Source organism: Trachypithecus francoisi, unplaced genomic scaffold (assembly GCF_009764315.1).
Source record: "Trachypithecus francoisi isolate TF-2019V2 unplaced genomic scaffold, Tfra_2.0 Lachesis_group1, whole genome shotgun sequence".
Classification (NCBI taxonomy): Eukaryota; Metazoa; Chordata; class Mammalia; order Primates; family Cercopithecidae; genus Trachypithecus; species Trachypithecus francoisi.
The window spans coordinates 121,548,219-121,572,396 of NW_022681454.1; the positions used below are offsets into that span (position 1 = coordinate 121,548,219).

A 24,178-nucleotide genomic window follows, 5' to 3' on the forward strand; every position below is an offset into this window, starting at 1 on the left:
TTTTAACTATAGATCATGTAATTGCTTCAGCTAGTGCTCTTAGCACAGACAGGAGATCATCATCCTGAGTAGTTGAATACGTTTGTGTTGCCAACTGGTGAACTACATAAATCCCTAAATAATAAAATGTATTATCTGAACCATACAGAGTTGGGAAAAGTTGATTTTTCAAAACATTAGTATACAAGGACTGGTTACTACTTGAATATAAGTTTGACTTTTTGAACTAGTACAAGTTCTCTATAGCAAGGCTTGGGAAGAGATTCATTAGTTTCACAGATATGTTTCTTTCATTGAAACATTCGGAGGCATTGCAAGTTGCCACAGCATTCTTAAACTGTTTTCTTTTTGGGGTACACAGTATGTTTCTCACTCTCTTTACTTTCCTACCCCTAACCTTCCCTTGACATTTCAATAATTTCAGACTTTAATGTGCATCAGTTTAAAATGTGGACATCATCTGAAATGAAACAGTAGAATACTAAGGCTTTGTATTGAAAAGAGAAAAGAAGAGCTCAAGTAACTGTATTCTCTATAGCTCCTTGATGCATTAGAGAAATAATTTTCTGAATTCACTAAATACACTGAACACATATAATCTGAGACAGATTATTGTCTAAATTTCCAACCACTATGTTGAATTTAAGGGTGTCAATTGGATCTTAAGTTCAAGAAACTTAAAATTTCAGTTGAGCATCTTCAAGTCAGAATCATAATGTGCAAGCAAAGGTTACATAGTGTGCCAAGGTTACTTAGTGATTATCGATGTGCATTTTTTTTTATATTGCAATGATGTATGCATAAGGCTAGCTAATAATCTCACCTCTCACAGCCTGTCTGAAAACTTGGAAGACTGTCTAGTTTTGTATCATTAATTGAAATTAGATTTGTGTGTATGCATATACACTTAATTTACATACTATATAATGTCAAATACCGTAACATTTGAGAATTTTTGTAAACTTGCTATTAAATAACAGGTTTTATGGTACTTACTCGATCTTAACTATACTTACATTTTGAACATCTTTTCCACTTCTGTGCACGCCCTTTCAAAAATGAAAATCAAATTTTACAGAGCCTTTTTGTTTTTGAAAAAAAATTGGTGGGAACATTAGCAGTTGAACAGCAAATCTTTAGGATCCAACCTCACCGGAAAAGAGTTTAAAATAAATGATTTGTTTCATTTTAGCACCATACCTGAGTATCATGGAAGTGCTACTTTTTATTTTTCTCTAAAAAATAAGTCTTTGGGTTGTCTTAACTACCCCTAGAGAGATGTTTTTTCCGTAGTATAGATAACACCAAGAAAACAGAATACTTATAGGTCATATATTATCATTCCTGGAGACATGGATCTCTCTACTAGAATAGGAATATTTTGCTAAGTTTACCCTGCGCTTAAAGATTATGGTATTGTGTATTAGGATTCTTCAGAGAAAAAGAGCCAATAGGAGATTATATATGTATGTATATATATATAATCTTTTGACTTTAAAAAGTCAAACATATTCAATTATATACATATATAATTATATGTTTTATTGGTTCTTTTGATCCTAGCTACAATTAATATATAGGAAATACTTTGTATTCAAAAACCCTCAAATCTGTCGTTTTTGGAAAACCAGTATGTGATGGTTAGTTTTATAGGTAAACTTGACTGAGTCATAGGGTACTGACTCATTTTATACATATAAAAGGAGATTTATTATAAGGAATGGGCTTTTTTGATTATGGAGGCAGAGAAGGCCCATGATCTGCCACGTGCAAGCTGGCGACCCAGGAAAACCATGGGGTAGAGGGAAGTGGTTGTGTAGTTCCAGCCTGAGTTCTAACGCCTGAGAAACAGTAGCAGCAATGGTGTAAGTCCCAGTCTGAGGTCAAGGGAAGACCAATGTACCAGTTTAGCAGTCAGACAGAAAAGGGAATCTTCCCTTCCTTGGCTGTTTTGTTCTATTCAGGCACTGAAGGACTGGATGATGCCTACCCACATTGGAGAAGAGGACAATCTGCTTCACTCAGTCTACCTATTAACATCTTGAAACACACACCCAAATATAATGTTTATTTGTAAATATGTGGGTACCCCATGACTGGTTTTTCAAAAATGTCAGACTTTAGGGTTTTCAGATACAAAATATTTCCTGTATTTCAAACAAAATCTATTATTTTATGGCACATTTCATTATTTTAATTAAATATATGATTTACAGCAATGAATACATAATGTTTCTCTTGTTAACATAATTTATCTACTTTCATTTAATTCATTTATTTCCTAGAAAGTTAAATGTGAGTTAAATTTGTTAAAATGAAGTATAGTAGTATGAATCTGAGAGGTAGTATCTCATAGTAGTTAAAAGTGTTGCTTCTCTAGAAGATAAATATCTATATTTGAATCTCAGCTTTAGTACTGAGCTCTGTGCTCTTGTATAAGCCAGTATGCCCTCTAGTCTTCATTACCCTCATCTGTACAGTGAACATAATAATGGTATCTATTTCATAAGATTGTTTCAGGGAATAACTGAAGCAGTCTCTGAACAGCGCTGAACATGTTGAGTGTCAACATACATAGGCAAACAGAATTACCCAAATGTCATTTTATAAGCCTTTAATTTTCATCTATTATTGAGCTATTATTTAACTATTATTTAAGCTGTTATTTAATTATTCATCTATTCATCTATTATTTAACAAAGTTCTTTGAATTTTGTTAAGGTTTTATTAGTAGTGGTTGTTAATTAGGGGTGTTCATCTGAATAACCTGGATAACATTTTCCCCCTAAAACACACATGCCTTAACCAATGAGAGTCACTGAAGAATGGGACATAGATATAAGTATTTTGAAAAAGTTACTGATTGTTCTTATAGGCACCAACTGGAAAAGAGTTCAGTGTAAACAATGAGTTTTATTGTAATGCTATAACCCCAAATTTCATGGAGTGCCATTTTTATTTTTCTCTAAAAATGAGACTTTTGGTTCTCCCAATCATCTCTAGGTATTTCTTTTTTGGCAGCAGAGATAGTGCCTAGAAAATTGAACACTTGTAGGTCATTCATAGTTTATTCATTTATACTTAATGCATAGCTGAAATATTTAAAAGTATTTTTACCACTTCCAAGTAGATGATACGACGAACTGTTTCTGATTGGTTTAGATATGATATGACGCAACATTTAAAAATACAGCTACACAGGCAATAGCCAATACTTAGTCTTCATTATTTCTACTTACAGATAGTTTTTTTATCAACATGAACTTATTTCACATATGGGTTTCACTTAGGGAAAAATGTCAGGGGCCCAGATGAAGAGATAGAAAACAAGTGACTTACAGAGCAATGAGTGGTTTTTGAAGTGGGTATATCTGAACTCAAGGATATGCTTCAGTTAATATATTTGACTCTACATAGCCAAATCTTTTAAAGTACATTTTAAAAAATTCAGTGTATTCTTTGAGGGCAGGTTCAGCTTTTAGTCTTTTTCTCTGCTCTGAGGTTTAACTTAGACTGTAATTCAATTTCATTTTTAAATTTCAGTAATCCCTAGATGACATAGAATAGAAAACAAAAGCTAGAACATCCAAATTTAATAATATAAAATGAAATAGTACATTTTAATATTTAGAATATATATTTCTTTTTAATTTAAATTTATTTTGAATATCTCAATCATTCAGGAAAATATAGATAATATGGCTTATAGAATTCTGCATTTTTGCAGACTTTGCCTTCTAACTTTCCTAGACCCAGATGGAAGGAATAGTTCACCAGGAAACCAGGGCTTCCTTGAGCATGCTATGGGAGAGAAGAAGTAGGACTGTGCTATTGAGTAACAAATGACTATTGAGTCTTTTTATCTCTTCTGGATAATACCTTGATTACATTTTTGATCTATATCTCTATCCTATAACTCTAGAAGTTCCTTTCAATTTAATGCCATGTTTATAGTTCACATGACAATGTACTCTGAGTTCCCTACATTGTTATGAATTCGACTTTGGCTGAAAAATCCCTATTACCAGTGATATGGTTTGGCTGTGTCCCCACCCAAATCTCATCTTGAACTGTAGTTCTCATAGTCCCCATGTGTCATGGGTGGGACCTGGAAGGAGGTAATTGAATCATGGGAGCATTACCCTCATGTTGCTCTTCTCTTGATAGTGAGTTCTCACAAGACCTGATGATTTTTGCTTGGCACTTCTCCTTGCTGCTACCATGTGAAAAAGGATGTTTTTGCTTCCCTTTCTGCCATGCTTATAAGTTTCCTGAGGCCTCCCCAGCCGTACTGAACTGAGTCAATTAAACCTGTTTCCTTTATAAATTACCCAGTCTCAGGAATGTCTTTATCAGCAGCATGAAAATAGACTAATACAACCAGAAACTTGCCTTTTCTCTCTCCCATTATTTTATCACCAAATCCTAGCAAAGTACCTGGTTCATAGTAGGCACAATAGAAATATTAAATAAAAGAATAAGACAAATCTGATCTGAGTTAAATATTCTCCTTTATCAGCAAAATATACATTGCATATCTTGTGAACTTATCCAAGGGTGTGCTAACTTCTACCACCACACTAATCCATATAAAAATAATAATTCTGGAGTCCAATTAAAATTTCTGTCATTTTTCTTTTCTAAGAACCTCATTGGGTAGGAAAAATATAGATCTGGCTTTCCTCTTTAACCTTTTGCAACTTTATATAAAAATTTTATTTAGCTAATGAAAAGTGTACAATAAGTATTCATTGTAATCAAAACAAGGTACTTTGCATATTATCTAAATTAGGTCTCTACAACATTTTGAGGTAGGAATTTAAAGGTATATTTTTAAGATGAGAAAAGGGTAAAGCTCAGAAAGTTTAAGTTCTCCAAATGCTACCTGTTAGGTGAAAGAGCTAAGACCAGGAACCAGGAAGAAATGACTGTACAGCACATTGAATTCCCAAGATGTCATATCCCTTTGAAAGGTATTCCTTTGACCAATGGTCATCAAGCAGATAGTCATTAACTCATTTGCTGAGGTGTTTCTATTTCTGTGCAGTCTTTAGTGGAGAACAGTGTAGTCCAGTTTACAGCTTTGAAATATGACGACACCTGGTCAAGTCTTACTAAGAATCCGCCAGAATCGAAATCTAATCTATCTTCAAAATTCTTTCTAAAGCTTAATATTATTCAGAAAGTTCTTTTGTTGCTAAAATTTTCTTCCTATTATTTTTCTGTTTAAGCTTGTTGCTTGGTATTCTGTTTTCAGTAGACATTTCCTAATTTTGCAATTCTATATTTACATAATCTACAATTTGGATGACAGTTTCAGTTAGTCATAACTGGTTAATATACTTCCAAGCCCATATTTTACACAGAAATAAAATAGTCATGGACAAAAAAACTCTATGTCAACATTTTCTATCAGTAGTTTCTCTAAATTATGTAAATCATAGTAACGGTTGAGCAGAACAATTGCACTTCATTTTCAAAATAAACGAATGGTTGTTCAGCTAAATATTTGAAATGTTGCATATATATTTCAACTAACCAAAGTTGAAATACAGTCAGTAAGGCCATTAGTTACTAGTTCAATTCATGAATTCAAATTTAAATAGTCATGATAAAAGAAACATGGTTATTTTAAATTTGTGCAAAGAGAGTTGGGGTCAAATACCATTTGAAGTTCAAGTTTTACCCCTGAAATCTCTTATTCTCCTGCCAACTTTGATTTCTAGGTGTATTTTTTAAATCTATTACATATAATACATCTGTTTGCCAACTTAGGTTTCTTGCTTTTTTGTGTGAAACTGACACAGTTTGATATATGAGTGTTTCAAAGAAGACTATGGTATTATTTCTCTGGGATTAGATGTAACTTTAATCTTTTTGTTTCTGTCTTAGACAGATTTTTATAAAATATCTAAAAATCATCCAATTAATATTTCATCACAAAAATTAAGGTACAAAAAAAGAAGTACATTTAAATCTGTGCATTTTACATAATATGTATGTTCATTTCTCTGAATTCTCATTCTTGAATTGATACGTGATTTCCTTGAAATGTGACCCTTTGGATGGGTGTCTGTGGCGCTGCCCACTGTGGCTGGAGAAAGGTCACTGACAATGATCTGAGTTTGCTGTATTGTTTGAGGATATTAAATTCTATAAGGACAAGGAAAACAATGTATGGGACACTTATAAGAAATATTAAACATGGATAGTACGTAGCTTATGAATTATAGTAAAAATGTATAAGAAGTAATAAATATACATAATTTAAAAAGTAGTAGCCTGCAAAATAAGAGCAGAGTTGATGTGTTAAGGATAAAAACTAAGTAATATGTAAAACGCACCAAAAATAAGTAGATTTAATAGAAAATATGATAGAACAAACAGATGAATGGTGGACAGAAAGGAAGGGAAAGAAAAACTCTGATTCTACCATTTCTGGACTAAGCTTATCACCTCTAAATCAGCCACCCATTGGTGACAGCTAGTATGTTCGTATTCTGACCCCACATGTGCTGTATTGAAGAAATATAAACAAAATGTATGGCTGTTCAGCAGGTTGATGACAATCTGCTTCTGTAGCTTCATACCAGTCCATGTGTCCTTCTAATACAGTAAGTGCATATCACTGGTTTGGGGAACTTTCTGTCTGTGGACCCCTTGCTCAGACCTCACCTCTGGTGTTTGTGACCACACATGTTACAGGGAAGGTTAATGCAGCAGAGACAGAGGACATAGGAACTTTGTATAATCCCAGACCAAGGCAGTGTGACCGTTTCACATTTACTTTACCCTAAGTCTGTTGCCTTATCCCATCTCTCTCTCATGCTTGTTGCTGTGTGATTAAATCAGTTGAATAAACTGTGTTATTTGAGCATTTTAATTAGTTTTGTGAGTACTTCTGTTTCCTAGCTTCTGGGATAGCTTACTTGGTATTATATTTGGAGGGTAGCATTGTTTCAGAGTATTTTTCCACATGACACTGACCTTGTACACCTATGCGAGACAAGAGGTCTAGAGCTAATAGGGAGTCCAACCAAGTAAATCTTCAAGGTCTGTGGTTTGATGGGTGACTCCCACTCAAACAGAAAGGATCACAATTGCTTATTACGTCAGGTAATGTGCCATTTCCAGAAAAGATCCAAGGAAAAATAAGCTTGAGATCCCACATGACTGCAATATAGCTATATAACTTGCTCCTTAGCTATCACTTTTTAATATATAATATTTATATATGATAATACTATTAATATTTCCTAATTATAACTGAGACCTACATTTGAAAATGATTTGAGATTTATTATAAGCAAATTAAATTTTTAGAACTTAACCAAATAACAACCAAAACAATACAATATTTCCCACAAGTCCTTTTTTTCCTCCCAAGGTTGGAAGAGTTGAGATTCTCTGCTTTTCAATTTATGAATTCAAATTAAAATAACACATATTTTAATGAAGTTTTCGCATAAAGGTAGCTCCTAGTTATAAGTCACTATTATATATGTTTATATATATATATTTTTTGCTTGAGAGACATAAAAATCAGAATAGGGAAATCACTTTGAATTCAAAATATTTAGTCTTAGCCTGAGACCAATGTTACTCTTTTTCTGAAGTGTAAAGAGAGTAATGTCTGTCATAATATGCTGTTGGTTTCTATTGGATTTGATTTTTTTAAAATTTCTTAATTTTTTTTTTTATGTTTTTGAGACTGAGTCTCACTCTTTCCCAGGCTGGAGTGCAGTGGCTCAATCTCAGCTCACTGCAGCCTCCACCTCCTGGGTTCATGTGATTCTTTTGTTTCAGCAGTTGGGTTTATAGGCGTGTACCATCACACTCAGCTAATTTTTGTGTTTTTAGTAGAGACAGGGTTTCACCATATTGCCCAGGCTGGTCTCGAACTCCTGGGCTCAAGTGATCCCCCCTGCTCTACCTCTCAAAGTGTTGGAATTACAGGCGTGAGTCACAGTGCTCGGTAGATTTGATTTTAAATGCATCTGGTCTCCAGCGTGGTGTAGACTGCACTTCATCATAGTTCCTACCACTCTCTATACGTTCTCACTGCTTTGTCCAATGCTTGTTTGACTCCTGAAGACATCTGAGTCTGTGACTCTAGAATTTGAGAAATATTGAAAACTCAGTGGGAGCACATAAGAAAACAGCAATGATAAATTAATGTGGGAACAGGTTTCACACCAAAAAGGTGAACTTGCAAATCATTTAGCAGATTGGATGGAGTTCTCTTAGCAGTTTTGAATTATATTTATTACATCTATTTGTATAATGCAGTAACATAATAGTATAAAATACATTTAGTTGATTAAATTTACCCATCATCTAGTTTTGCCTGTTTTGAAGTATTTTTTAAAATATTTTTAAATGTTTCATATTGAATATTGTGTGCTCAAAAATAAGTAGACCTTTATTTATTAGATAAGCCCTTTGTTATGTATAGTAGAAAAAACGCAGAGGAAAAATGTCTTAAAATTCTGTGGTGAGACTTTTGCTTCTGGGGAGAAGGAGTAGATGGACTTTTCCCCATTCCCCCAACTAAATACAACTAAAATCCCTGGAGTATATACATATATCCATACACAGGTATAACAGATACATGCATACACATATGTAAACAATTATAAGAAAACTCTCACAGGTGGGGACTGGGCTAGCTAGGAATCTTGGGACTGAAGGAAAAACACTGGTGGTGAGTTCCTTGAGGTTTTTTGCTTCATATAATACAGAACCAGCAACTTAAACATATCAATGGGAACAGACAAAAAGTCCCTAGCCAAATCCTTCTCTGTCTAACCCAAGGACCGAGAAAGGGAAGTCTAGCAAGAGTACTTCCCTTTTATAAAACAATAACTTTTTATAAAATAACATTGATATGGTTTCGATTTGTGTCCCCACCCAAATCTCCTGTTGAATTGTAATCCCCAGTGTTGGAGGTGGGGCTTTGTGGGAAGTGATTGGATCACGGAAGTGGAATTCTTATGAACGGTTTGGCACCATCCCCTTCGTGCTGTTCTTGTGATAATGAGTTATCATGGATCAAGTTGTTTAAAAGTGTGTAGCGTGACGCCTCCAGCTTTGTCCTTTTGACCTAGGATTGTCTTGGCAATGCGGGCTCTTTTTTGGTTCCATATGAACTTTAAAGCAGTTTTTTCCAATTCTGTGAAGAAACTCATTGGTAGCTTGATGGGGATGGCATTGAATCTATAATAACCTTGGGCAGTATGGCCATTTTCACGATATTGATTCTTCCTATCCATGAGCATGGTATGTTCTTCCATTTGTTTGTGTCCTCTTTGATTTCACTGAGCAGTGGTTTGTAGTTCTCCTTGAAGAGGTCCTTTACATCCCTTGTAAGCTGGATTCCTAGGTATTTGATTCTCTTTGAAGCAATTGTGAATGGAAGTTCATTCCTGACTTGGCTCTCTGCTTGTCTGTTACTGGTGTATAAGAATGCTTGTGATTTTTGCACATTAATTTTGTATCCTGAGACATTTCTCAAAAGAAGACATCCATACAGCCAACAGACACATGAAAAAATGCTCGTCATCACTCGCCATCAGAGAAATGCAAATCAAAACCACAATGAGATACCATCTCACACCAGTTAGAATGGCAACCATTAAGAAGTCAGGAAACAATAGATGTTGGAGAGGATGTGGAGAAATAGGAACACTTTTACACTGTTGGTGGGATTGTAAACTAGTTCAACCATTATGGAAAACAGTATGGCGATTCCTCAAGGATCTAGAACTAGATGTACCATATGACCCAGCCATCCCACTACTGGGTATATACCCAAAGGATTATAAATTACTCTACTACAAAGACACATGCACACGTATGTTTATTGCGGCACTATTCACAATAGCAAAGACTTGGAATCAACCCAAATGTCCATCTGTGACAGACTGGATTAAGAAAATGTGGCACATATACACCATGGAATACTATGCAGCCATCAAAAAGGATGAGTTTGCGTCCTTTGTAGGGACATGGATGCAGCTGGAAACCATCATTCTTAGCAAACTATCACAAGAAGAGAAAACCAAACACCGCATGTTCTCACTCATAGGTGGGAACTGAACAATGAGATCACTTGGACTCGGGAAGGGGAACATCACACACTGGGGCCTATCATGGGGAGGGGGGAGGAGGGAGGGATTGCATTGGGGAGTTATACATGATATAAACGTTATGCACATGTACCCTAGAACTTAAAGTATAATAAAAAATAAAAAAAGAAAAAAAAAAAATGTAAAAAAAAAAAAAAAAAAAAAAAAAGTGTGTAGCATTTCCTCACCCACTCTTGGTTCTGTTCCTGCCCTGTAAGATACTTGCTCCCACTTTGCCTTTCGCCAGGAGTAAAAGCTCGCTGGAACCTGCCCAGAAGCAGGACCCACCATGCTTCCTGTACAGCCTGTGGAACTGTGAACCAATTAAACCTCCCTTCTTTATAAATTACCCAATCTCAGGTATTTCTTTATAGCAGTGCAAGAACAGACTAATACAAGCATTCTACTCTAGCCAACACCCCAAAAAAAATAGAGACCCCAAGGAGATGGGGAGAGTAGAGAGACTCTTTTTGCCCAGAGCCAAATCCTCTCCCCTGACTTTCCACCAGGGTAGTGTCAAAGAAGACTGAGGGGAACCAGATAACAGGACTCTCTATTTGTCTAGTGTCCTTGGAGACCACTTGGGAAGCCTGGACATTCACCCTTGCCCCTCCTTTAGGATGTGGTGTCAGAGGAGGCCTACTGGAGAGTAGGGATCTTCACCACTGTCTACTGGTAGAGACACCACCCCATACTGTATTAATGGAGGCAAAATGGGTTGCTGTCGAGAGACACTCCTGCCTCTCGGTCATCTGGTGTCAATGGAGGCCTTTCAGAGAAGCCAGAACTTCGCTTCTATCTACCAGTAATGAGGAACGCTTCTCCTTATCCTGTGTCAATGGAGGTTGAGTGATGGACCTGGACTTCTACCACCACCTGGCAGTCAGGAGGCTACCCACATTTCTATCCCTGCCAGCAACCCTGCTGTAGTGGTGTCACAGGAGGCCAGATAAAACAGAGCATTAAATAAGAGCCATAGTCTCACAATACACAGAATATCCAGGTTTCAACAGAAAATCATTCATCATAGCCAGAACTCAAAAATGTCAACTTGAATGAAAAACAATATCAAGATGACAGAGATGGTAGAATTATCTAATGCAGACATTTCGCTAAAGAGCATATACAGAACTGCACACAAAAATGTTCAAAATCATTAGGTATCCTTTTCAAAATCATTAGGCATCAGAGAAAAGAAAATTAAAGCTATAATGGCCTATTGCTGTATACCGATTATAATGGCTACAATAAAAAACAATAACAGGAAAAACACTGAGGATACAGAAAAACTGAATCATTCATACCTTGATGGTGGGAATGTAAAGTGATACAGCCACATCCAAAAACTATTTGGCATTTCCTTAAAAAAAAAAAAAAACTAGACAAAACACCTCAGCAATTGTCTATTTGCACCTTTATTCCTGAGAAATCAGAGCTTATGTTCACAAAAAATCCTGTACATGAATGTTCATAGCAGATATATTTGTAACAACCAAAAATTAGAAACAGTCCTTCAATAGGCGATTAAGAATACTGTGGTATATCCAAATAGAATACTACTCAGCAATGAAACATAATAAACCACTAATACACAAGTGTCTAGAGTTTTATGCTGAGTGAAAAAAAAAGCCAATCTCAAAAAGATCCCTACCATATAATTTCATTTATATAACATTCCTGAACTAACAAATTTAAATGGAGAACAGATTAGTTCTTGCCAAGAAGTGGAGAAGGGGTAGAGAGGACAGAGGAAGCTTCAGCGTGGCTATAAAAGTAACACAAAGATCCTTGTGATGGAAATGTTTTGTATCTTGACTGTATCAATGTCAGTATCCCGGAGGTTGTACTGTAGTTTTTGTACTATAGTTTTACAAGATATCACTATTAGGAAACATTGGGTATAAGGTACAGAGGAACTTGATTATTTCTACAACTGTGTATAAATCAAGAATTATTTCAAAATAAAAAGTTAAAATAATCTAATGGTAAATACTATACGACTACAGATTATACTTGTGCCTTTAACATTCTTATTAAAATGAAGCATGTTTTCATGTAATTCATAATTATCTCATATTCATAATTGCCAACTAATTTGAGTAAGTAACTTTGTTTTTCCTGTTCTAAGTTCCTATTATGAATAGTTCATAGAAAGAGAGATGAATTGTAGTACTGCACTAGCTATATAGCATTACTGAAAGAAGGAACACTGAGCTCAGGAGAAATACAAGCATAATTCAACAAAATGTGGAGTCCATAAGCCTCTGGACCTCCCACACTCTTGGGACTCAAGCAGGATCCTCTCTGAAAGGAGGTGAAAAGATGCTTCTACCCCCTTTCAGAGATGATCCTGCTTGAGTCCCAAGAGTAGCTAGCCCATGTAATAATGGAAGATAGTCAAAATAGGGGCAAACAGACCAAGGATTAACCAGTAGGAATGCAGTGGCGCTCTGCTACACAACCAGAACTTATATTTGGGAATCAATTAGACATAGGGGAAAAGGTTGAGCTGCTGAGAATTGGGATTGGAAGTAATAGTTTGAAAGATTAGACTCGCCCAGGCCAGAGGGAATATGGGTCTAGGCCTGTAGCAAAAAGGTCTGAACAGAAAGGGCTAGGCGAGAAGACCTGCCCCAGGCCTGTGGAGGGCACAGATAGCTGGCTGTGTGTTATGTGCCATTATAGTCCTCTGGTATAAAACACAAGGGAATTATTTCTAAATCAAATTTACTTGTGAGGAGGAAGTGCCAGGCACCATACCAGAGTGGGCACAGCAATTAATAGGTTTGGGGGTTGTCTTTTTACATCAAGAGGTTTGTTTAGAACGGAGCAGAACTTACCAACAAAACGAGGCATTTGGATAAGGCAGACTTTAGTATTACCCTATTTTAGAATTTGATAAGCAAATCTATATATAAATAAAATCCAGATTAGGTTTTTAAAAATGTATTTTATCGTGAACTTTATGTAGGAAGATGATTATAATGTTTTATTTTGTTTTGAACTTTAATAAAGGATTAAAAATTAAAAATAGCAGAAAAATGGTACAAAATAAACATGAAGAGTAATACATTATTAGTCAATCCCTTCTCACAATATTTGAAATGTGTAATGATAAAATTAATTTTAAGCCAGAAAAGGCACAAACTGATCTCTAATGTTTCTGGAGATAACACAGTAAAAGCAGAATATTACCCAACAATCAAGATTGTTTTAATGTCCAAAAAGATTTTACTAACAGAATGATACTGAAAATCTAAGTGATGAATTGTTAAAGAGTAAAACTCACTTATCACTTTTTACATTTTAAAGATAATATTTAACCTAATTCCAGAAACTGACTGTGACACTCTCTTCTATATAATCAGTAGCGTGCATTGACTTTCTGCTTTTTTTACTCCACTGATTTTGGATTCACATTATTAACTGCCTGGTGCTTTTCTCTTTTAAGTGCAATGGGTTATGATGCAGAGTTAATTTGAAAAATCCTTTCTGAATCTTACTAGTACTTATTCATGCAGAAAAACAAAAATAAATCATAAATAATTATTGAAGAGCAATTTTAGACTAAAGGGTACGTAAGACAGGATGCTATGTGAATGTGTTCATACATGCATCGATTTAAAAATGTAAAAATCAAAAGCTGGCAGTTATATCCTTTGAGTTTTCAATTCTACTTAATCTTAGTAGGACTTTCCAATGCTTATTAAATGCTTATAAAACCTAAGGATCATCTTTTATCATTTTGAATACATTATTTGACAGCAACACCATGATTGATCACTTAGCTTAATTTAGGTTGATGAGCTTCAAATGTTGTATCCTTTCACTTTAGTATTAACTTCTGTGTTAAAAGAAAACAATAGTTAAAAATCCAGTTTTTCTTGTCTGTTTAAATGCAGTAGTTACTGAATTGAACAGTAATGCTTTTTCTTTAAAAATTGCACACTAAGTGCTTGAATTCAAAATGAGAGAAAATCACAGCATAGCTATCTGGTGTTGTGTGTTGTACCATAGGCGGGGCACCAATCTAAGTATTTCACATTTATTAACCCATTTAATCTTCAGAACCTAGGAAGTAGATGAACTTATTCTGCTTTTACAGAGAAGGAAAATCTCACACAGAGAAGGTAAGTTGTTCATTTAAGGTATGAGAAGCTAGTAAAGTTGCATTCTAATGTCTTCTGCTTCCAGAATATGTACTTCTGAACAATTAACTATTCCTTTAACCATAGTCTTTTCTAAGGTAGCACATTAAAAGAAAAGAAAAATCTCATGTGAAAGGGTTGATATTTAACTGTATTCTCAAGGTACATTTGGAAATCTGTTGGGAGTTATACTGAAGCATGATATTTTCCTCACCACTTTTGCAGTCCATTCATATGCTTACGATTATGAATGAGCTATAATAAAGACTGAATTGGCCTACAAATAGGATTTTAATTTTTCTCTTGGGTGGTGAAAGTTAATAAGCTTGTGAATAATGTACACATCCTGAATTGTTATATGTACTTTTCTGGATAAAGAATATATGACTTTGAATATGGATATAAGAGATTATGCAGGCCAGATGGTCAAGATGCCAAAGATATGGTTATAACATCCTTTCCTGCAAACAAGCTATGTTTTTCTGGATTCCAGTCAGCTGAACTTTTTCTCTTCTGTAGTGAAGAATTGTTTCTATTTCTCAGGAGGACACACAGTGGCAGAGAAGCAGTTTTGATAACTCAGAGCATGTGTCTCAAATGTCCCAGGTTAAGACCTCTCCTAAAGGTCAAGAACAAATCACAACAGCTGCTTAGTTACCCAGCAGAATAATAAACAGTTCTCAAGCCCAATCTCTCTGTCTGCAAACATACTGGGTCTCTCACTCTTCACTGCAACATTTGAAGGTGAATTCTAAAGAGTGCTCTTGCTTACCAAGCACATGTTAGAGTATTAATGGTATACTATTTACATCTCCTTGGTGGATGTCAAAGTTTGTGTTTGCTTGCCTTGAACCCTCATTATTAACACAGCTGCCAGAGATGGTCTGTGAAATGTTTGAAACATTGCTGAGAGCTGCTGCTAGGAACCACATTCTGGCCACATTCTCAACACTGAAATCAATATCAGTGAAACGGGTCTCATGTTGGTGCATTTATATCAGGCACCTTATCTTTCAATCTGCTTCCCCCTATGCAGAGGAATACATCATATTCATTTTGCAAGACATATCAGGGAATCTCCTTCCTTCCAAGATGAAATGAGGCAATCAATATGTATTGTTTTTGCTGCCTATAGCAATGACTGTTCAATATTTAATGGATCTCAAGCTGTGTAGCATTGACTACTCTGGCCAAAATAGTAAGCACCCTGGAAAATCAGTACTTGTGTTTAAAGCTTTCTGTTTATTCTGCAGAGAGAAAGACAATAAAACAGACTAAAGAATAATGGCGGATCAGCAGTATCTGGGGTGGAACCAAAAAAAAAAAAAAAAAATCAGCAACCACCAGCAATAATAAATAAACAAGTTTGATTTAGAAGAAGGAGGTATCTGCTAATTAATTCTGAAAGGGAGTATAATGGAATTCACTCTGGCTTTTCCATGGGAATACACATTACACAAAAATATCAAGAAGAAACTCTTGAAATCTATCAAAACTAATCTTACAATGTTCAAATAGATGGTCAGTTAACAGAAAAAGCATGAATTTATAAAGTTTTGCGTTTCTTTTTCTTATGGATACACCAGTTTTGTAACATTCAAGAGACAAAAACCCTCTCATAATTTTTGCTATAGATTATAATAATAATATATGTGATATTAATGATTCTTTCATAGTTATTAAAAAAGCTATTCCTGTGATTTCTATAAAAGCAATAATAATTAAATATATGTATCCATGGGAATAATATTATAGTAGGGCTATGTGAGCACTAAGGTTTAGTAGATTTGATGGAATTGGAGATTCTCAAGCCACTTCCCATTTGCCATAGTGTAAACATAAAGAGTAAATCTTTTCCTCTTGTATTTCTATTTTGATTCTGTATATCAAGTGATTGAATAGATCTGCAATAAAATGAAAAAGAAAAAAACAAAAACAAAAAACATCAATTCTCTGGCTTCTGTTTCCCAGATAAGTAGCTAAACCTCAGAGATAGTTTCCCAGAGCCAGGTACTGACCTCAGACCCCCAGCTTCTGGCCACATGAAAATGTGTGTGAGAGCTACGCTTTCTTTTTGTCCTGGAGTTATAAGCGTTCTGTTGTTCAGAATATCATGTTGGATACCACCATTCTTGGTTACTGTTAAAAGACTAGTCACCGTTTTCACAAAAATTTTACTTTTCTAGAGTGAAAATTCCACCTCCTCACAATAAGGAAAAATCTTCCCTTTTGCCAACAGAGTGTACTTTGGGCTAGCACGTTTCCCCAATTTTGTCCCAATAAGCACTAAGAATTAGTTCAAGCCTAATAAGTCCCAAGTATGTTTTCAGTGTGCGCAAAGGACTGGGTTTCTATTTAGGCGGAGCAGGCAGCTGCTGAGTGGTATGAATTCAGAAGAAGCTCTGACTTCTTCTTCCTTACCCATTCCAAAATCTGCTTTCCCCACCTGTTCACTGGCTTAGGACATTCCTTTAACAGTGGATAAAAGCTTTCAATTTATAATTAGAAATATGACTTAGGAAACTCCTCTGCCAGAGAGTCCCAAGCACAGCAGCAGAGGTTACTTTATGGGGTATCAAATTTCTCTTGGGTTTGGCTGCCACCCAGAATATTCAGAAAATCTTTCCACTGTGCTGCTCTCTAGCCTGCCACCATCTTCTTGATGTGTAGGACTAGGGCAGCAATAATGTCTCTGTGAGAAGCTTTATTAAAATAGACAAAATTCAAAAGCTGTTACACATTTTTCAAGTGTAAGTTACACTCTGTAGAGCCCCAGGGATTACTGCTCGATGTTACAAAGGTGTGCTCTTTTAGAAAAATCCTCTGTGAATCACTAACGTGAAGTCTCAGGTAGTGCCCTGGCATTAGCCTTCTACCCACATAACCTGCTTCCACTTCTTTCTACATCATAGTATTCAAGTATTGTGATTGAAGCCAATTTTCAAATGGAAGTTTTAGGTGTTTAATTTGAAGAAACAAAATTTCACACCAGTTACAGGAACGTGAAGATTAAAAAAAAAAAAACTTTCCAGAGTTTTTGGAAACCTGCAGTCACTTGTAGCACTGACTTGCAGTTTGTATAGAACTGTACACTTCCTTAACTGTACTCTTCTGTATGTCAGGAAACTATTGAATGTTTCAGTAAACACATGGCTTTGCAATGGTGCTAGCTTGACTATTATCTGTCTACACAGCAAGTTATATCCACTCTAGACTGTATCAGCTAGTCCATGTAGTTAAACAGTATTAGAAAACGTTACTTTTACTGTTGATCTAACTTTGTCAGCACATGTAGGGAAGGTTTACAGTAAGTGTTTTAGTGTGGCTGGATATAGTATTGTAAATGTCATAGGGAATCCTTGATGTGCTATACCAGATTTAGGTGTGGCTGGTCATTTTCCAGTAATGCTAGCAATACATTTAATCCAGGAATTTCTACCTTGAGGCTATTTCACTTTCAATTTCACCACTCTAAAGAAATAATATCCCTCGGGTCAGTGTTGCTTCTGAACCCTTCAATCTTAGCGCTCTTCTGGTTGGAACTATAAAAGTGAAATGGGTACCTTTCTATTGGCACAGGTTAGTTAAGAGCTTACCACAACCTGATGTCATTTTCCACCTCCTCAAAATAAGGAAAAATCTTCCCCTTCCCCAACAGAGTTTACTCTGGGCTAGCACGTTTCCCCACTTGTGTCCCAGTGTTCTCATTAGACATTTTCCCAAAATGAATTAGGAAAAAACCAAGATGATTCTCAGTAAAAAGGGTTAATCACAATGGCTACCCATTCTGGCTGCATATATGCTTTCAGTAGCTGAGTCCGTATATGCTGAGATATCCTTTTGTGTATGAACATGGAGAAGGCAAAGTTGCTATAAATATTCAGGGCCCCACTATGGAAGATAATTCGTTATCATTGTTATTCTTATTGTTTCTGTGAGGGAGCTTCCTCTGAGGGCTGTTGTCAGTTTTCCTTTCCTGAAAACAGATTTTGTTTACTTTTGTAATACATATCCTTTGTTTCAGGAAAATTACTGGGTTGGGTCCATTAGATTCATAAAATTAAAGCAAGCTGTTACCAGAGTCATCCATTGTTGTAGAAGAAAACCTAAAATATATTACACATTTGAATGAACTTTGTTAGGGACTAAAATTTTAAGTGTTTAATTTCATAACTAAGTTAGGCAAATCATCAGATGGACTGTTATTTGTTTTGCTTTATCTCTGGTGAATAATTACCAGAACCATTTGTCAAATGGGTATGTTGTATTATTTTTAAGTTAATCTTCCAAACAGAGGTTTTAGATCTACTAACTGTCAGTTAAAGTTGTTTCTCCTTCTATCATTAAATTATACTGGACTACTGGGGTCTCACACTTCGTGTTACTTATGATTTAATCATCCAGATTTTGAGAAGTAACTGTCCTTTGTATCTCCTGGAGTATAGAAATCAGACCATCTCCTAGAGAGGAGGTTGGAAGAGGAAATTGGAAATGGGAATAGTCACTGAAAAAAAAAAAAAAAAAAAAGAATAATTCTACTGTTCTTTGTTGAGCATGTGTTAGACTCTGGAGAAAGTGTGTTTTTGTTTTGTAACTAAAGAGTAAAGAGTTGTTGGATTCCATATTTAAATGCCCCAGAGATGCTTGTTAGCAGGCAGCTTTCAAGAACTAGGCAGATATCTTGAGAATAAGTTGGGCTCCTCTGGGCTATAGGAGTAACTGGGGTGACACTGACCATGTAACTGGCACACACACCATAGCTCTGTTATCCTCTATATCCTAGATATTCTTGAAATAAAAGTAAAGCACCATAGCCTGTCCTCATCTCTACTTTGACATTTAAGAGTCACAACTTTGTTCATGCTTAGAGTAAATATCAATGAGGAATTGAGTTTAACAACATAGACATCAATGAGGAATTGAATTTTTAACAACTCTTCTCAACAGTCTTATCAGGCAGGTGATGTTATTATCTTTATTTTATAGCTAAGGAAACGAAAGAGAGGTTAAATAGCTTCTTGTAGGTCACACAGATGTGTTAAGTGATTTGTAGTGCTCAGGATCAAAGTTTCGTTGGTTCTTTCATTCATTCATACATTCATTTTGTGCTTTCTATATGCCAGTCACTGTTTAAATTACTTGAGATTGACCAAGGAACAAGACAGAAAATATCCTTGCTCTTCTGGAGCTTATGTTCTACTGGGGGAATGGCAGTAGGAGAAAGAAACATCCACCTTATAGACTGGAGAGGAACTCCTCAGAAATGCTAAGAAATTACTCATGGAAGAAAATACTACAATGAGTATACTTTATGTGAATGGCAGGCATGTGGGGACTTGAAGTTTGAATATCAAAGTGAATTTAATTATAATAAGAATCTGGTACCCCTGCAAGGTGATGTTTCAAGCACAAGAATGTTTAGTGGAGGTAATGCATGTATTACTTTTCATGTTAAATTACATATATACAGAGAGTAATGTGTGCGTGTGTGTATATATATACACATATATAATGTGTATGTATGTTTATATGTGTGTGTATTTGTGTATATATCTATATCTATCTATCCCTCTATATAAATCAATCTAAGTTCCTTTCTAGGAATAGCTTTTCTGAAGAAAAGGAATGCACATAAGAAACCTAAAATTCGGGTGGGCCACAAAATTGGAGAAGGATGGACTATATGTTCTGGTATAATAGTTGTCATGTGAGACAGTAAGTGATTTTTTTTTTTCTAGATTTATTGAGTATAGTTGACAAAATTTGTATATATTTAAGGTGTACAATGTGGTTATATATGTATATATTATATAATGATTGCCACAATCAAATTAATAATACCTTCTTACCCCATATAGTTACCATTTGTGTGTGTGTGTGTTTATGTGTTGTGAGGACACTTCATATCTGCTCTCTTAAAGTATTTCAAGTAAACAATACAGTATTATTCACTATAGTCACCATGCTGTATATTAGATTCCCCAGAATGCATTCATTTTATAACTAAAAGTTTGTACCCTTGGAAAAATATCTCTTCAGTCCCCCATCTCTACCCGCCCTGCCCCTGGTAACTACTGTTCTACTGTTTACTTCTATGAGTTTTGTTTTTTTTAATTCCATATATAGATTTGTTAAAGCAAATTGTATGTAGCCTGAGAAGGTCTCTGTACTTCTATATTTGAGTCCTTGTGGATAAATTATAACCTAGCTTAATAGAGAAGATTGAAAACCTAACTTAGGAGTATGCACCTGTAACAATAGCCAAGCCATGGCCAACCCCAGCAGCCATATTTCAACCATTCATACATTGCTGAGTGTTCAGACTGTGTTGAAATAAGGCATATGCCAAGCTGTAACCAATCCAGCTGTTCAATACCTCACTTCCAATTTCTGTACGTCATGTCTATAAATCTTCTTCTACCATGTGGCTGAGCTGGAGTATCTGGGAATCGACTGTGGTTCTAGGGGTTGCCTAATTTGTGAATCGTTCATTTGCTCAAACTCCTTTAAATTTAATTCGGCTGAAGGTTTTCTTTTAGCAGATAAGAATATAGAGCATTTGCCATTTTTTTGTCTGGCTATTTCACTTAGCATAATGTCCTCCAGGCTCATTCATGTTGTTGCAAATGGTAGAATTTCCTTTTCTTTATGACTGAAAAATATTCCATTGTATAAATGTACCAAAATTTATCCATTTATCAATTGATGGACACTTAGAGTGTTTCTATATATTGGATATTATGAACAATACTGCAATAAACATGGGGGTGAGAGCACACAGATACAGATATCTCTTTCAGATACTTACTTAATTTTCTTTGGATATATGTCCAGAAGTAGGATTGGTTCCATATAGGAGTTCTATTTTTAATTTGGGGGGAACTACTATACTTTCTGGAATTGCTGTGCCAATTTACATTCCCACTAACAGTGTACAAAGTTTCCCTTTTTCTACAGATCCTTCCCAACACTTACTATCTCTTGTCTTTTGGTAATGGATGTTATAACAGGTAACAGTCCCCAAACTTTTTTGGCACCAGGAACTGTTTTCATGGAAGACAATTTTCTACAGACTGAGAGTGGGGAATAGTTTTGGGATAATTCAAATGTGTTACATTTATTGTTCATTTTATTTCTATTATTACATTGTAATATATAATGAAATTGTTACACACCTCACCATAATGTAGAATCACTGGGAGCCTTGAGCTGCAATGAAGCAGTCCCATCTGGGGGTGATGGAAGACAGTGATAGATCACCAAGCGTTAGATTCTCCTAGGGGCGCATAATCTAGATCCTTTGCATATGCAATTCACAATAGCATTTGTGTTCCTGTGAGAATCTAATGCTACCACTGATCTGACAGGAGGTGGAGCTCAGGTGGTAATGCAAGCAATAGGGAGTGGCTGTGAATACAGATGGAGATTCCTTCATTCCCCTACTGCTGACCTCCTGCTGTGCAACCTGGTTCCTAACAGGCCACAGACCAGTACCATGGGGTGACCTGGTAGCAGGGGTCCCCAGCGTTGCTAACAGGGTGCTATGACATCTCTTTGTAATTTTGGTTGGTATTTCCCCAATGATTAGTGATGTTTAACATCTTTTCATATACTGGTGGGGTATTTATATATTTTCTTTGGAAAAATGTCTATTTAAATCCTTTGCCCATTTTTTAATAGGGTTATTTGAAGTTTTTGTTTTGTTTTTGATATTGAGTTGTATTGAATGCCTAACGTTTGGATTTTAACATTTTATCAGATATATGGTTTACAAATATTTTCTTCTATTTCTTAGCCTGTCTTTTAATTTTGTCTATAGTTTCCTTTGCAACACAGAAGCTTTTTATGGTGATGTACTCTCACTTGTTTATTTTTGATTTTATTGCCAGAGCATTCAATATCTTATCCAAGAAATTATTACCCAGACCAATGTCAAGGAGCATTTTCCCCAGTTTTAACCTTGGAGTTTTATGGTTTCAGGTCTTACATTTAAGTCTTTAATCAGTATTAAGTTAATTTTTATAAAAAGTGCAACATAAGGGTACAATTTTATTCTTTTGATGTGGATATCCAGTTTTTCCAACACCATTTACATATTGAAGAGACTATCCTTTCTTAATTGCATATTCTTGGCACCATTGTCAAATATTAGTTGACTGTGTATGTGTGAGCTTATTTCTGAATTACCTATTTCATTCTCTTTAATTTTTTGGAAGACTTTGAGAAGAATTGGTATAAATTATTCTTTAAATATTTCATATAGTAACCTGTGAGGCTTCTTCCTTCTTTTATAAATAGACCTATATAATAGGTCTTTATCTTGATATTTGTTTCATCTCTTGGGTATAGCATATAGTTAGGTTTCTCTCTAGGGATTATAATAACCACCCTTAATTCATCACAATATACCTTTAATTAATGTAGCACATGTATAATGTAAGACATTTACAGCATCCTTTATGCTATTTTTATGTTACTTTTTTTTCTGCAAATGTTATGAGCCACATGATATATTGTTATTTTTCCTTAAGCAATCAATTGACATTTTTTTTCTATTTTAAAATTTTACTGTAGGTAACTCAATAAAGGAAATAAAATAATGTTTCTTATTTCCCCACATATTTACCATTTTCAGTGCTCTTCATTTTTTTCTGCGCATCTGAATTTCCACCTGCTACCATTTACCTTCTTCTTGAAGAAATTCCTTCAGAATTTTTTTGTAGAGTAGGTATGACTGCTAGCAAAGAATTGTTGGCTTTTGTTTAAAAAGTCTCAATTTTATCTTTAATTTTAAGTGATTTTTGGTAAATATAGAATTATAAGTTGACAGGTTTTTTTTTCAGCGCTTTAAATATTTTGTTTTATTCTGCCCTCATTGCTCTTAATGAGACAACAGCTATCAAAATGCTTATTATTGTTCTCTTCAATGCAGTATGTCTTTCTCTCTGGATGTTTTTAAGATTTTCTCTTTACCTTTGGTTTTCTACAGTTTGACTATAATATATTTAAATGTAGTTTTAAAAAATATTCATCCTGCTTGAGTATTACTTAGCTTCCTGAATATGCATTTTTTTAACATTAAACATTTTAGCTAATATTTCTACACACATTTTCTGCCCTATTAACTCTTTTCTCTCTCAGAAACTTCAGTTACATTTCTATTAGTCCAGTTGGTATTTTAACATTTTTTCCTATGCTTCAATTTGGATAATTTCTGCTGACCTATTTTCAGATTCATTGGTGCTTTCTTCTAATTTCTCCACTTGTAATTATAGCATTCAGAGAATTTTAAATATAGATATTACATAGGTGTTTTATATGATTAAAAAGATATTGCACACCTCAAGTCCATTCCTGTTAATTCCAAAATATGAGATATCTGAGAGTCTCTTTCCTTTGATTATATTTTCTTTTGAGTCATATTTTCTCACTACTTCTCATGTATATTTACTTTTATCCAGTCTTGGACATTGGAGTGATACATCCTGGTGAGTTGGGATTCTGTTATCCTCTTCTAAAGAATGTTTGGTTTGGTTTTGGTAGGGAGTTAAATTTCTATTGATCACTATGGACTTGTGGAGGTTTGAGTTTAGGCTTTTTTTATGGTATGTCTATTTTACTTTTTCCCTTACTAAGATGTGATCTTTACTTCCAAAGCTTGGTTCTTCTCAGATTTTAATGGAAACCCTGAATTGTTTACTACTGTCTAATTTGGCAGAGTTAAGCTTTCAATGCTATTTCCCCTAAAATAGGAAACTTTCAGAATCTCTCTTCATTCCTTTCAAACTTCTTCATGATTCACATGGGCCATTTAGGTTCTTGTCATATACATGCACAGTTAAGTGTCAACCAATGATATGAGGGGAATTTTATGCAAATTTGGGGCTCCTGAACTTCTTCGCT

The 24,178-nt window shown here is 35.1% G+C and overlaps 1 pseudogene; it reads right to left on the reverse strand.

Moving 5' to 3' along the window:
* Positions 1 to 24,178, reverse strand: part of LOC117084941 — a 184,109-nt pseudogene that overhangs the window by 159,178 nt on the left and 753 nt on the right.